The sequence below is a fragment of the Malaclemys terrapin genome, chromosome 1 (assembly GCF_027887155.1).
Source record: "Malaclemys terrapin pileata isolate rMalTer1 chromosome 1, rMalTer1.hap1, whole genome shotgun sequence".
In the NCBI taxonomy this organism is placed as follows: domain Eukaryota; kingdom Metazoa; phylum Chordata; order Testudines; family Emydidae; genus Malaclemys; species Malaclemys terrapin.
In genome coordinates this window covers 263,607,271-263,618,863 of record NC_071505.1, presented here as the reverse complement: position 1 = coordinate 263,618,863, position 11,593 = coordinate 263,607,271, and positions in this window count along the sequence as shown.

The following is an 11,593-nucleotide window of genomic DNA, read 5'->3' as shown; positions in this document are numbered from 1 at the left end:
CTATCATGAGTTCACAATAGTTGCCATTTTACTTGAAGCACCAGCTCCTGGAGTCATGCGAGACTGTCAGTTCACTTTTTAATTAAAACTTCCAGTCCACATGGTTTCAGAGAAGAGACTGAAAATATGACTCAAATGTACCTTAACAGCTCAAAATCTAGAAGGCAAATGAAAAGAACCCAACACCTATTAGCTTTTAAAGTCTCATGATTTTGGGGGCCTGACTCATGTGTTTTGAATGTCTGGGTTTGGCAATACTGCAAATGCATCTTTCATTTTGGAATGTGGGGTTCTAGACTGCAGGGGGCAAGACATACACTATTGGCAGAAGCTTACATCAGGCTCTCATTGCAATGTAATATGACATTTCAATAAAAATATTTAGTTGCTAAATACAAGCTCTCTAAGCCCAAATAAGAAAACCACCATGTGTGTCTGTATCCATGCAAATCACAGTAAAACTAAGACCATTAAAAACTATCACTCCATAGTGATGGGTGTAAAACAGTATCTCCTTTTCTAAATAGAAGATACTGTGGTTATTGCACATACCTGGGGTAGTCAAAATTGTAGCCATAATATGAAAAAAGGGATCCTTAATGTTAGGTGGCTAAAAACATAGGCATATGAACAAATGACTATTTTCCTCAACATTTTTGAAAATTAAGCCACTTAATCACATGCCTAATTATGGTCTTAGGAGCCTAATTTTAGAGACCCATTTTTGAAATTCCTGGCCCAGGTTTTTTAAGATACTCTACCATAGATAGACAAAAGGATCATGTTATTTTGAATACACATCAAGTAGAAAATTTACTAGGTCTTCCACATAATCTGTCTCTCTCCCTTTCCAGATAGGGAGCAGCCGTGCTGCTGTCAAGCCAGTTATCCCCCCATTCTGTATTTGGGCATTTGATATTTCTTCCCTAAGCATAACACCTTACATTTGTCTTTGTTGACTTTCATTGTGTTGTCTACAGCCCAGTTCTCCAATTTATCAAGATCCCTTTGAACTTTAGCTCTATGCTCCAAAGTGTTTGCAACCCCCCAGATTTGTGTTATCGGCAAACTCGATCACTAGGTCTCTACACCTACATCCAGGTAGTTAATAAAGATGTTAACTAACACCAGACTGAGAACAGATCTCTATAGAACCCCACTTGAGACCAATCATTCCATTAATAACTACTCTTTGTTTGCAGTTGTTTAACCAATTATGTATCCACTTAATACTTCCATTGACCTTAGTGGGACAACTCATGGTGTCACATACTATTCAGATTCAGAGTAGCAGCCGTGTTAGTCTGTATCCACAAAAAGAACAGGAGTACTTTTGGCACCTTTGAGACTAACAAATTTGAGCATAAGCTGTAGCCCATGAAAGTTTATGCTCAAATAAATTTGTTAGTCTCTAAGGTGCCACAAGTACTCCTGTTCTTTATACTATTCAGTGAGAGTGAATGTGGTTGTGTATATTTTCACTAAATCTACTTTTTCCTTTTCAAAACATCACTACTAGCCTCCTGTTTTCAGATTGTATTTAAGAAAACTCAGCCACGATGCTAAAGGAACACTTTCCTTTTATTTTGCAAATATACTCATTATGTAATACATGCTAATTGCTTTTCTCAGGGCCAGAGTGTGACACCCATACTCACATTGATTTGTACCTTCCTCCACAAGTCCTATTGAAAATAAACATGCTGAGAAAGGGCCTTCTTATGGAGTAAGGTACTAATCAATGTAAAGGTATCTCAATCTGACCCTTGGTGAGTAGTGCACAGAGTAAAATTTTACATATTGTATGAGGATAAAACCAGCAATTACCTCCAGGTCTCAGGATCATTAAATCTATGGCACCTAATGATGCTTTTACTGCCTTCCTCCCTTCTTTTGAGGAAATTCTTTAGAAAACATTGATAAAATGGTGCATAAGTATAATGTAAATCATTCCTTTTAAATTAGTAAATCTACATTGTGTGTGTAATTTTGTAAGATTTCTTAGTAACCATACATCAGTCATACTGGAAATATGTATATTTAGTTTTGAAGCAAGTTCCCAAGATATTCTTGCTGGTACACATATTGTTTAATTTCACAATGTTTTAGGAAAGATTCCAATGTTAACTACTGGAACAACTTACCCAAATGGTGGATTTTTCATCACTGGAAATCTGTCAATCAAGAATCTAAAGATATACTGTAGTGAAGTGAGACTCACTGGCACAGCACCTCCTGCTGGTTGTCCTGGGAATTAGCTCTTGTCCAGCTCAGAGCATTCTCTGCAAACAGGTGTTTCACCTGCCTTAGGGCCCCCCCATGTCCCTCCCAGACACCAGTGCCCCTTTTCCTCTGGGTTCTGCCTCCAGCAGTAACCCACAGTCTGGGTCTGCACTCCCACAGGAACCCCTAACCCTATAAACACACCTTGCCTCAGTGGCTACTGCCAGTCATCATCTAGCCCCCACTCACTGGGGCAGACTGCAGTCTGTAAACCACTCATCATTGGCAAAGGAGTCAGACCAGCCGCTGCTGCCTAAGCCCAGGCTGCACCTCTGCAACCCCTGTACCAGCTTTGGCCTTGCACAAGGCCTGCAGCCTGGGGAGTTGCCAGGCTGGAACTCCCCAGCTCCTCCTGCCTTTCCTCAACCCTGCTCCATTCCCTGTATCCTGAGCTCCCAAACAGCCAGGTCCATCTCTCTCCAAGGCTGGAGAGGGAATGCCCTCATTCCTCCTTGAGCCCTTATAACAGGGCTGGGTGTGGCCTGATTGGGGCATGGCCCCAGCTGTGGCTGACTTCCCACTCAGCTACCCTATTGGCTGCCCTGGGGAGCCCTTTCCCAGGGGTGTTTTAACCCCTTCAGGGCCAGAGCGGAGTGACTGCCCTGCTACATATACAGTCAGAACCACAAATTATTGACTGAATATTGGGTAAAATTCTACTGACTGTATTATTCAGAAAGTCAGACTACAGTATTAACCGTCCCTTCTGGTCTTAATCTGTGACTGATGGGAATTTGTGTTACATTCCTTACCAGTGCAAAGTGGTGTTCATTGCTGCATGCAGATCACTTTGAAGCTAAAGGTACTATAATAAAGGGAGTAAATTCAGTGGGGTTGCATAGACAATACTTGACCTGGAGTATCACTCTAGCTCTGTCAGTTAGTGAAAATGCTTGCTCCTCTTGGTTTGCCTCACATATTTGATAGCTACCAATATTTCCAATCATAAGCCAGGCCATGAAAAAGCATAAGAGCTAAATCAATAAAATCTGGATTTTTTTGAGCCTTTAGTGTTCATGTTTTCAAAAACTTCTTTGCAACTACAAGGGCTTAAAACCTACTTTTATAAACTGAAAGGTGAGATTCTCAGTAATTACATGGCAACAGGAAATGTGGTTTTCAGAAAACACCAAATTCTGCAAATTTGGCAACAGTGAGTTACGTACAATTGATTTTGCCTGAGAACTTACTGATATTTTAAAGGTATAAAGACAAAGAAAAGTTGTGTAACAGACGCATGTGTATGATAGCACTGGCTTCTATGGGAATATATTTGGGATCATTTGCAAATTGATGTTTAGAGTCATTCTAATCGATCATGCAAACATACATACTAATTTTGAAAACATGTGTGGATGGCTTACCTGGTAGGCCATTATCACTCTGCTATTGTATAAGGATTTGTACAAGCAGTGATTTTTACAATGGACCTTTAATACCACTTATTATGGTGAGTCTTTCAAAGATCTTTGTACACCCTTCTAATTTGCCAATCATGTGCTATTTGGAGTCAACTGGGCTACTGTGGTTGCTTACAGAAGGTTGTATGGTTACTGAACGCATTTTATCATGTTCTGTTGTCTGTGAAGAGGTCTTACTAAATTCAACAAATGGAGAATGGGGCTGCCAGAAAAGAAGCTTCCAATGTTGATAGTACTGCCATGTGATCCCCTTTAAGGGGGGGAGAGATAGCTCAGTGGTTTGCACATTGGCCTGCTAAACCCACAGTTATGAGTTCAATCCTTGAGGGGGCCACTTAGGGATCTGGGGCAAAACCAGTACTTGGTCCTGCTAGTGAAGGCAGGGGGCTGGACTCAATGACCTTTCAAGGTCCCTTCCAGTTCTAGGATATCTCTATTAATTTATTTTTTTTAAGGACTTTTTTAGTGCTGGCTATAAGCTTCCTGGGTGCATTATATTAAGCCCTAAGAAGGGAGGAATTTTAATGTGCCACGCAGTAGATCTACTTTTGGCTGCATTGTGGTTCTAGCCCAGTGGAATTGAATCTTCACCATCTGAAATCTATACCACCATAATGACTTTATAAATGTGGTGGAGTTCTTTAGTTTGTCTTTTCTGAAAAAAAATGCAATAACGGTATGTAGTGTTGAGTTAGAAAGCTCCATTTCCCACTGAACTTATAAAAATGCAGTCTCATTGGGCAGTGATACCCCTGACTCTCTGTTCGTGCAGATTGATGATTGCTGCTCTGCCATCAGCAAGATTCAAAGCTTGAAAATGCATAAGATTTCTGTTTGAAAGTCTTCCTTTTACTGCTCACTGTTAAATTAATGAAGAATCTGTGAAAAGAGTGGATTTTACTATATGAAGTATTTGGAGTGTTTAAACATCTGCATGCAGAAAATGTAGAATCACTAAAAAAATTGCCAAAATATAATAATTTCTTGTTCTGAGCATTAAAAGGGGCCCTATTTTAGAGGGGTTGGGAGATACTGTCCTCCAGAGCCTCTAAATACCAAGTGGTGCATCACTTGTTCCATAAGCCTGAAAGCAAATATCATAGGTGCTTCAAACATCAGGCCCGTGTACACCAGGGCAATTAAGTGGTTCTTAGTGGTCTCAAAACCTACTTGTAATAGAAGAGAGACAGGACAGAAAAGGTTGGAAATATCTGCAGACGTAAGGCCTTAAAATTCTGTCTTGAAGGGTGAATTGAATTGAATAAAGCTAAGTTCCTGTGAAAAAAGATGCTCCCCGTCCTTCTGGGCATTTTTAAGGCTCCAGGTTCATAGGCATGAAATATCAGTCAGTGATAGAAGAAAACAGGCACATCTAAATATTTAACTTAAGGTTTCAAAAGCAGGCCCAAAGGAAGTGTAAACATAACCTTGTTGTGCAGGAGGCTGCCAGTTGAGACAATTGCCATTTGGTTCTACACTTGTGGTTCTTTTCTTGTAGGAATGACAGTTGGAGAAGATCAGGTGTACCATTGCCCTCCACACTATGTACAGCCTCTTGCTGCCTAGTTCAATATAGCATGGGTTGAGGGAACACCGGTCTCCCGGCTAACATAGTCTCTCAACATAAAAGCCATGTCTTTTAAGGGCAGGAAGGATTTTTCTACTATTGTCCCTTTAAGAAAAGCCTGGGCAAGGGGTAACTTGAAAAGAAATAATAGATAAGTAGGGAGGTGCAGGGTTGTCAAGGGCCTTGAAAGCAAGGACAGTAAGTTTTAATGTGATGCAGTGACATAGTAGTCCATAAAGAGAATTAAAGAAGCTGACATATTCCAAACGACAGGCCTAGAAGATGTTCTTAGCAGTTGTGTTTTGAATGGACTGGATGGAGGTGATGTGACTGTCAGGGAGGTCAGAAAGGAGGAGGCTGCAGTAACTGAAAGGGGACATAAAAGCATGGACAAGAGTTTCTGCCAGTGTGAATAAAAATGATGATTTTGTAAGAAAAAATACAAATGTATTTTATTGATTTAAATCAGTGGTTCTCAAACTGTAGGTTGGGACCCCAAAGTGGGTAACGACCCCATTTTAATGAGGTCACCAGAGCCAGCGTTAGACTTGCTGGGACCCAAGGCGGAAGCCAAAGCCTGGGCCTCGCCGCCTCGAGCTAAAGCCGAAGTCCAAGAGCTTCAGCCCAGGGTGGCAGGGCTCAGTCTCTGGCTCCATTCCCTCACCTCCCGGGGTCATGAAGTAATTTTTGTTGTCCAAAGGGGGTCGCGGTTCAATGAAGTTTGAGAATTGGTGATTTAAATAAGCAATTTTAAACAAGCTTAAATGTTGCTAGTTCTTTACTTTCTTCAAACTTTCTAGTCTGAAAAGGCGTACCCCTTCCGCCATGTGTTGCCAACAGCAAAAAGGGCTCGGATCAATTTAGAGATTTCTTCTGAAAACTTAACCACTGGTTCGAGTCCCCACCTCGCAACCTGGAAAACCTACCTCACATCCCCTGAGTGTCCTTGACAGGCAATCTTCCTACCCACAAGCACTGTGCGCAGGGGTTTAAAACAACAATAACTTTGTTTTTGTCCTCCTCTCCCTGCCCCCAGTAATCAACTTGGTAAAGTCAGGAATTAATAAATCAGCAATATCTTAGGTAAGACTCGCACCTCTCCAGGGTGTCTTGGCACAAGGCCTAACCTCAGTCTGACTCCCACCACTTTGAGCGGCTAATGGGGCAATATATTTCAACATTAGTCACTTCCCTCCCCACTCAGTTTGTTGTCTAGGGTCGGCAGAGTCCAAAATTCAGGCAGGTTTGTCTCCACTTTATAAGGGAACCAACTGCAGCCTGGACAGCTTTGTGGGCTCTACCACCTGACCCAGCTGAAGTCATTGCACCTTTGGTGCTGGGCAGGAAGGCCCTCACCAGAGTTCCTCAGGGAGGCTGCTGCTCTCTGTGGCTTCAGCCCAAGCCATCTCAGTGCTATCTCTGTGCTGTCTACTGCTCAGCTGTGTGCTGACCCTTCCGCGAAGGATCAGTAGTATATATGACCTTTAACAGAGTCCTTGCCACCAGGGAAGTGCACTCAGAAGAAGGCAGTAGCCCCTTCTCTTCTACCCTTGGCCAGGCTCCCTTATGTAACCATGCCAGACCATAGTTTTAGTCAAGGCGACCCCTCATCCAGGCACATGTGGTGCAGTTTACTGCTTCTTTAATTTCCTGACAGAGATAATCAAGTTTCATGCCCACCCCCAAACTTAAAACTTAACTGCTCTTTTATCAAATTGCCCCAAACTGTCACCAAACAGAAATGTAAACGAGGCCTGGTCCATTCATTTCTTTCCTCTTGCTCACCAACAGGTGCCAGGAAACAGCTCCCTCCCCTCTGGAGCTTCTCTCCCTCTCCAGCTCTCAGGCAGCTATGGGCCACTCTTCTCCCTATTCATAAAGAGGTATCAATAGTGTACTCCCTAGTCTCTAGGGCTCCAGGTCAGAGGGCTTACATTGCAAAAGTGGATGTGTTGTATTTATGTCTTTAATCCCTAATTGTCAGTAGAATTTCAGATTTTACATAGAGATTTTTTTTTTCTTCCTAAGAAGTTTCACACTTAAAATGATCATCTGTGTTGACAAAGGTACATCCAGGGCCTTATTAGCATCCTTACTGTGAGAACACCACAAAACTGACAAACAAATAGTCTGCACTGTATTTGTAGCCTTCCAGTACATTGAATTTCCACAAGTCAAGAAAGTTGAAATGCTGCCTCCATGCTGCAACCCTCAATCAGGGTTGGCAGTTTGATATCAATGGGACTTGTGCTGCTAAATCATTTAGGTACATTTGAAAATTCCATTCTTGGGTGCGTATATATGGGCTTAGGAAGCTAACTGTAGGCTTTAATTTTTGAAATTTTGGCCTCTGTGTATACAAGCCCCCTATACAATCACTTATTTTAAAAGTCTAAATAATTTATCATTCTTAATACTGAAGGAATTTTGGTTTGAAGTGACAGAGATGTTATACCACTAAGAGAAAAAATAAAAATACATTTTTAGCCCCTGATGCTGCAAATACTTCTGCATACGCTTAGCTTTAAACACAAATGTACTCCCATTGTACACAATGGGACAGTCCATGTGAGTAAAGTTATGTACCTGCTTAAGTGTAGAGGATCAGGGCCTTATTTGTCAATATTTTGTTTTTTGCCTGTAACAGTTTTGTAAAATTCAAATAAGGTACCTGATCAGTAATGCCATTTAAAAAAAAATGTTATTTATAATTTAGTTCATAAGAAACTTTGAAGTTACAAGAGCACAAATTTTCAAATTAGTTTTTAAAAAAGCCTCCAGCTGATTTAAATAAATTTAAAAATCCAGTGATTTAAATTGCCTTGATTTGATTTACTTCACGCTGGCCTTTTCTTTGTGAAAAGAAATAAAAAGTCATATCTTAGAATTGTTTGTGGTGGAAGCAACATATCGACATGGCCTGGAGATGTGAGGCAAGGAAGAGGGAGGAGTCAAAGATGACTCTCCGGCAACGGGTCTGAATGATGGGTATCATTGAATGGTATGCGTTCAACAGTGACAGAGAATGGGAGGGGAAGAATAAAAAGGAAGAGAAAGCAGCTCATTTTTATCCATGCTAACTTTCAGTTGGCAGCAAGATGCCACGAGATGTTTGTAATGATCTTAGGGTTCATTAAATAACAAACCAGTGAATGAGACAGGAATAAAATTTTAATAAAACAAACTGGAGAACATTTCTGATAAATTGCCGCACACAGTCATGTGGTATTTCCAACACCCACCTCCAGGGCACATCTCCAAATTCCTATGTTCATAATACTGTCCCTTATGAGGGAGCATCTCTAAATCATAATTTTCTACAAACATATCTCTATAAAGTTGGAGATGCAGGCTGAGATGTGGGTTTGGATGGAGAGAAACACAAAGAATGGAGAGGTAGACTGGTGAGTCATTAGCATAGAGATGGTAGTGGAAATCCTGTGAGATTCCCCAGAGAAGAGGTGTAAAGGGAGGAGAAGAAGGTCAAAGGACAGATTCCTACAGGACTCCTATAGAATGGAAGAGAGAAGGAGGGTGATTGATTAAAGAAAGGTTTCAAAGGAAGAACTAGAGGCAGTGGTGAAGGAGACAGTCACAAAAGCCAAGGGAGGACAAGATTTTGAGGAGAACATGGCTGATAGTGTTACAAGCATCTGAGAGGTGAAAGAGGATAGAATATAAATCCTGATATTTGGTTATAAAAAAGTTATTAGAGATCTTGGTGAAAGCAGCATCACTGGAGCAGAGAGGGAAATAGCCAGAATGGAGGTGATCCAAGGTAGGGTTAGAGGAAAGGAAGCCAGTGCATCCGTTATAGGTTTCACTTTTTCAGTGGGTTTAGATATAAAGAGGAGGATGACGATGGGGTGATAGACAGAGAGGCAGGGACTTTCTGAAGATGGGGGAACAGTGGAGTGGGGAGAATAGAAGATATGGGGAGATGGAGGTAACGGGCGTTGGTCAGGGAAGAATGAAGAGGCAATGAAGCAAAGAAGACATTCTGAACATGGTAGGAATGTAGTGGCAGATCATGCTCAATGGGCAGGTGGATGGTTGGGATCCAAGTGAGTGGCAAGACAGGCGAGAAATATTAATTTAATAGTCTATCAGTGTGTTGATTAGTGAGTAAATCTCTAATCCCTTTAAATGGGGAGAGAGTTATGCAATTAAGAGAGGAATTTGGCCACAAAACAAAAAGAGTACAGTGAATACAGCAATAAATCAACTATGTGGTTAATAAGGTAGTTAATTATGCAGAAGAGAGTTGATAAGGTAATGCATTTGAGCAGTTTGGTTCAAACGTTCCTCCTTCTATACATTTGAGCCACTGGACAAATAATCTTCCATGCACTATTCTTCACAAAAATAGTCCTCAGAGATTTGGCTTCAGTACTATTGTTCTCTTGTCTGTGGCAAACCTCAGAGACAGCAGCTTTTTCTTAGTAGTCATATTGTGTTTCTTTACATTTATTTGAAATCCCACAAACTATCTGGCAGATTGTCAGATTCAAATCACATTTTACTGCTCCCTAACAAGGGGCAACATTTAAGTTATGGTCTAGGTGAATTAATATTCCAGCCTCTCAAGATCAATTCTGGACATAGATGGCAAAACTTTAATTACAGGGAATACATTTAATCTATATATATTTATCGTAGGGTAGAAGTTTTCATATATGCTATTTTATATGTGTATATTAGTTTCTAAATTTCACCAACAATGTGACAGGCATTTTGCAAACTTAAAAGGAGGCACAATCTTTGTCCCAAAGAGCTTACATGCCAACCAATTAATATACTGTATTATTTCATAATGCAGTATATTTATTCTTTATTATACAACAGAGAAACTGGGACAAAAAATAAAAAGGTAAGCGCCTTGAAGTGCTTAGAAGTTCATGGATTTAGGGGGTACAGTTCAACTCCCTATAATACAGAAGAAATCAGGGGAGTGTTTTCTTTATAACCAGAATGCTGCATGGAAGAGATTGGAGGAGGTAGATTTCAGAAATTTTCTGGAGGAGGAGGAATGTATTCTTATTTAGAAAATATTAAACTATCTAAGATTTACATAGTCTGTCAAGATACTTTCACTATATTGCTCATACTGTGAGTGCCTATGCATCCAGGGCTGGCTCCAGGCACCAGCCCAGCAAGCAGGTGCTTGGGGCGGCCAAGGGGAAGGGGCAGCACATCGGGCTGTTCGGCGGCAATTCGGCGGCGGGTCCCTCTCGGAGGGAAGCACCTGCCGCCGAATTCCTGCTGAAGAAGAAAACGGCGCAGTGGAGCTGCCACTGGAGTGCCGCCAATTGCGACTTTTTTTTTCCCCCTGCCGCTTGGGGCAGCAAAAACCCTGGAGCCAGTTCTGTATGCATCTGCCTAGACAGACATTCATCTATCAGGCTCTATGTAGTACATACTGTAGGACTAGACACTAAATTGTTAGTTGTAACTAAATGGCTGGAGGTTTGCTATGGTGGCTGCACTTGCGGTACAGCCAAAGATCAGGGCTATTTTAAGTTCCAGTGATGTAAAACAAGGCGCTTAGGGTTCCTCATCAACGCTGGGTGTGTTTGATGCTCCTGACTTTGACAAAGTTTTGATTCCCTTTCTTGAAAATAAGGAAGTTCTTCCTTCATAATGGGATTTGGACTGTAGTTGGAGAGAGGTCTTAGCTAGTCCTCCACGCCACAGTGTACAAAACATCTGGAGACACAAAGGATAATCATTTTTGAACTTTCTTGGACATACAGGGCTCTGCTCTGATCCTCTGACACTCCTGCTGTAGTGTAGAGAGCAAAGTAGCCAGATCTTCCCATTTGGGAATTGTCCCAGTGTGGTGTATAACTGACACAGCCAGCTTCTTCTCATGCCATTCCCAGAGTAGAGGGTTGGGGTGAAGCTGAGCAATAAGGACAGGACAAAGTGTGGTGTGTCTTGGGAATTCTGGTTGGGCCCTTGAGGTCATAGCAAGCTGGAGCTGCTCTAAACCATGTTGGGGCCAAACTGACCCTATGACTGGATATTTGCAAATGGCTGCCTACCCTTAGCTTTGCCAAGAGAATCAGGGGCACAACAGAAGATTCTGGCTATTGCATTTTGCATTGTGTAAAATAAGGTAAGGAAAACTATGTCCGTTTTGTCTTCATTTTCCACAATACATGGCACTCATGCAAAACACAATCTTGTTTCAAAGTCTCAACCAATGACTGGTTTGGTGGGGATTTTTTTTGGTGATCCCTCCTGATTCAAGACTCCTGTAGCATAAAGCAGCGATTAGTGTCCAGAAGTCTGTTCAGTAACTCTAATAGCGCCATCACTT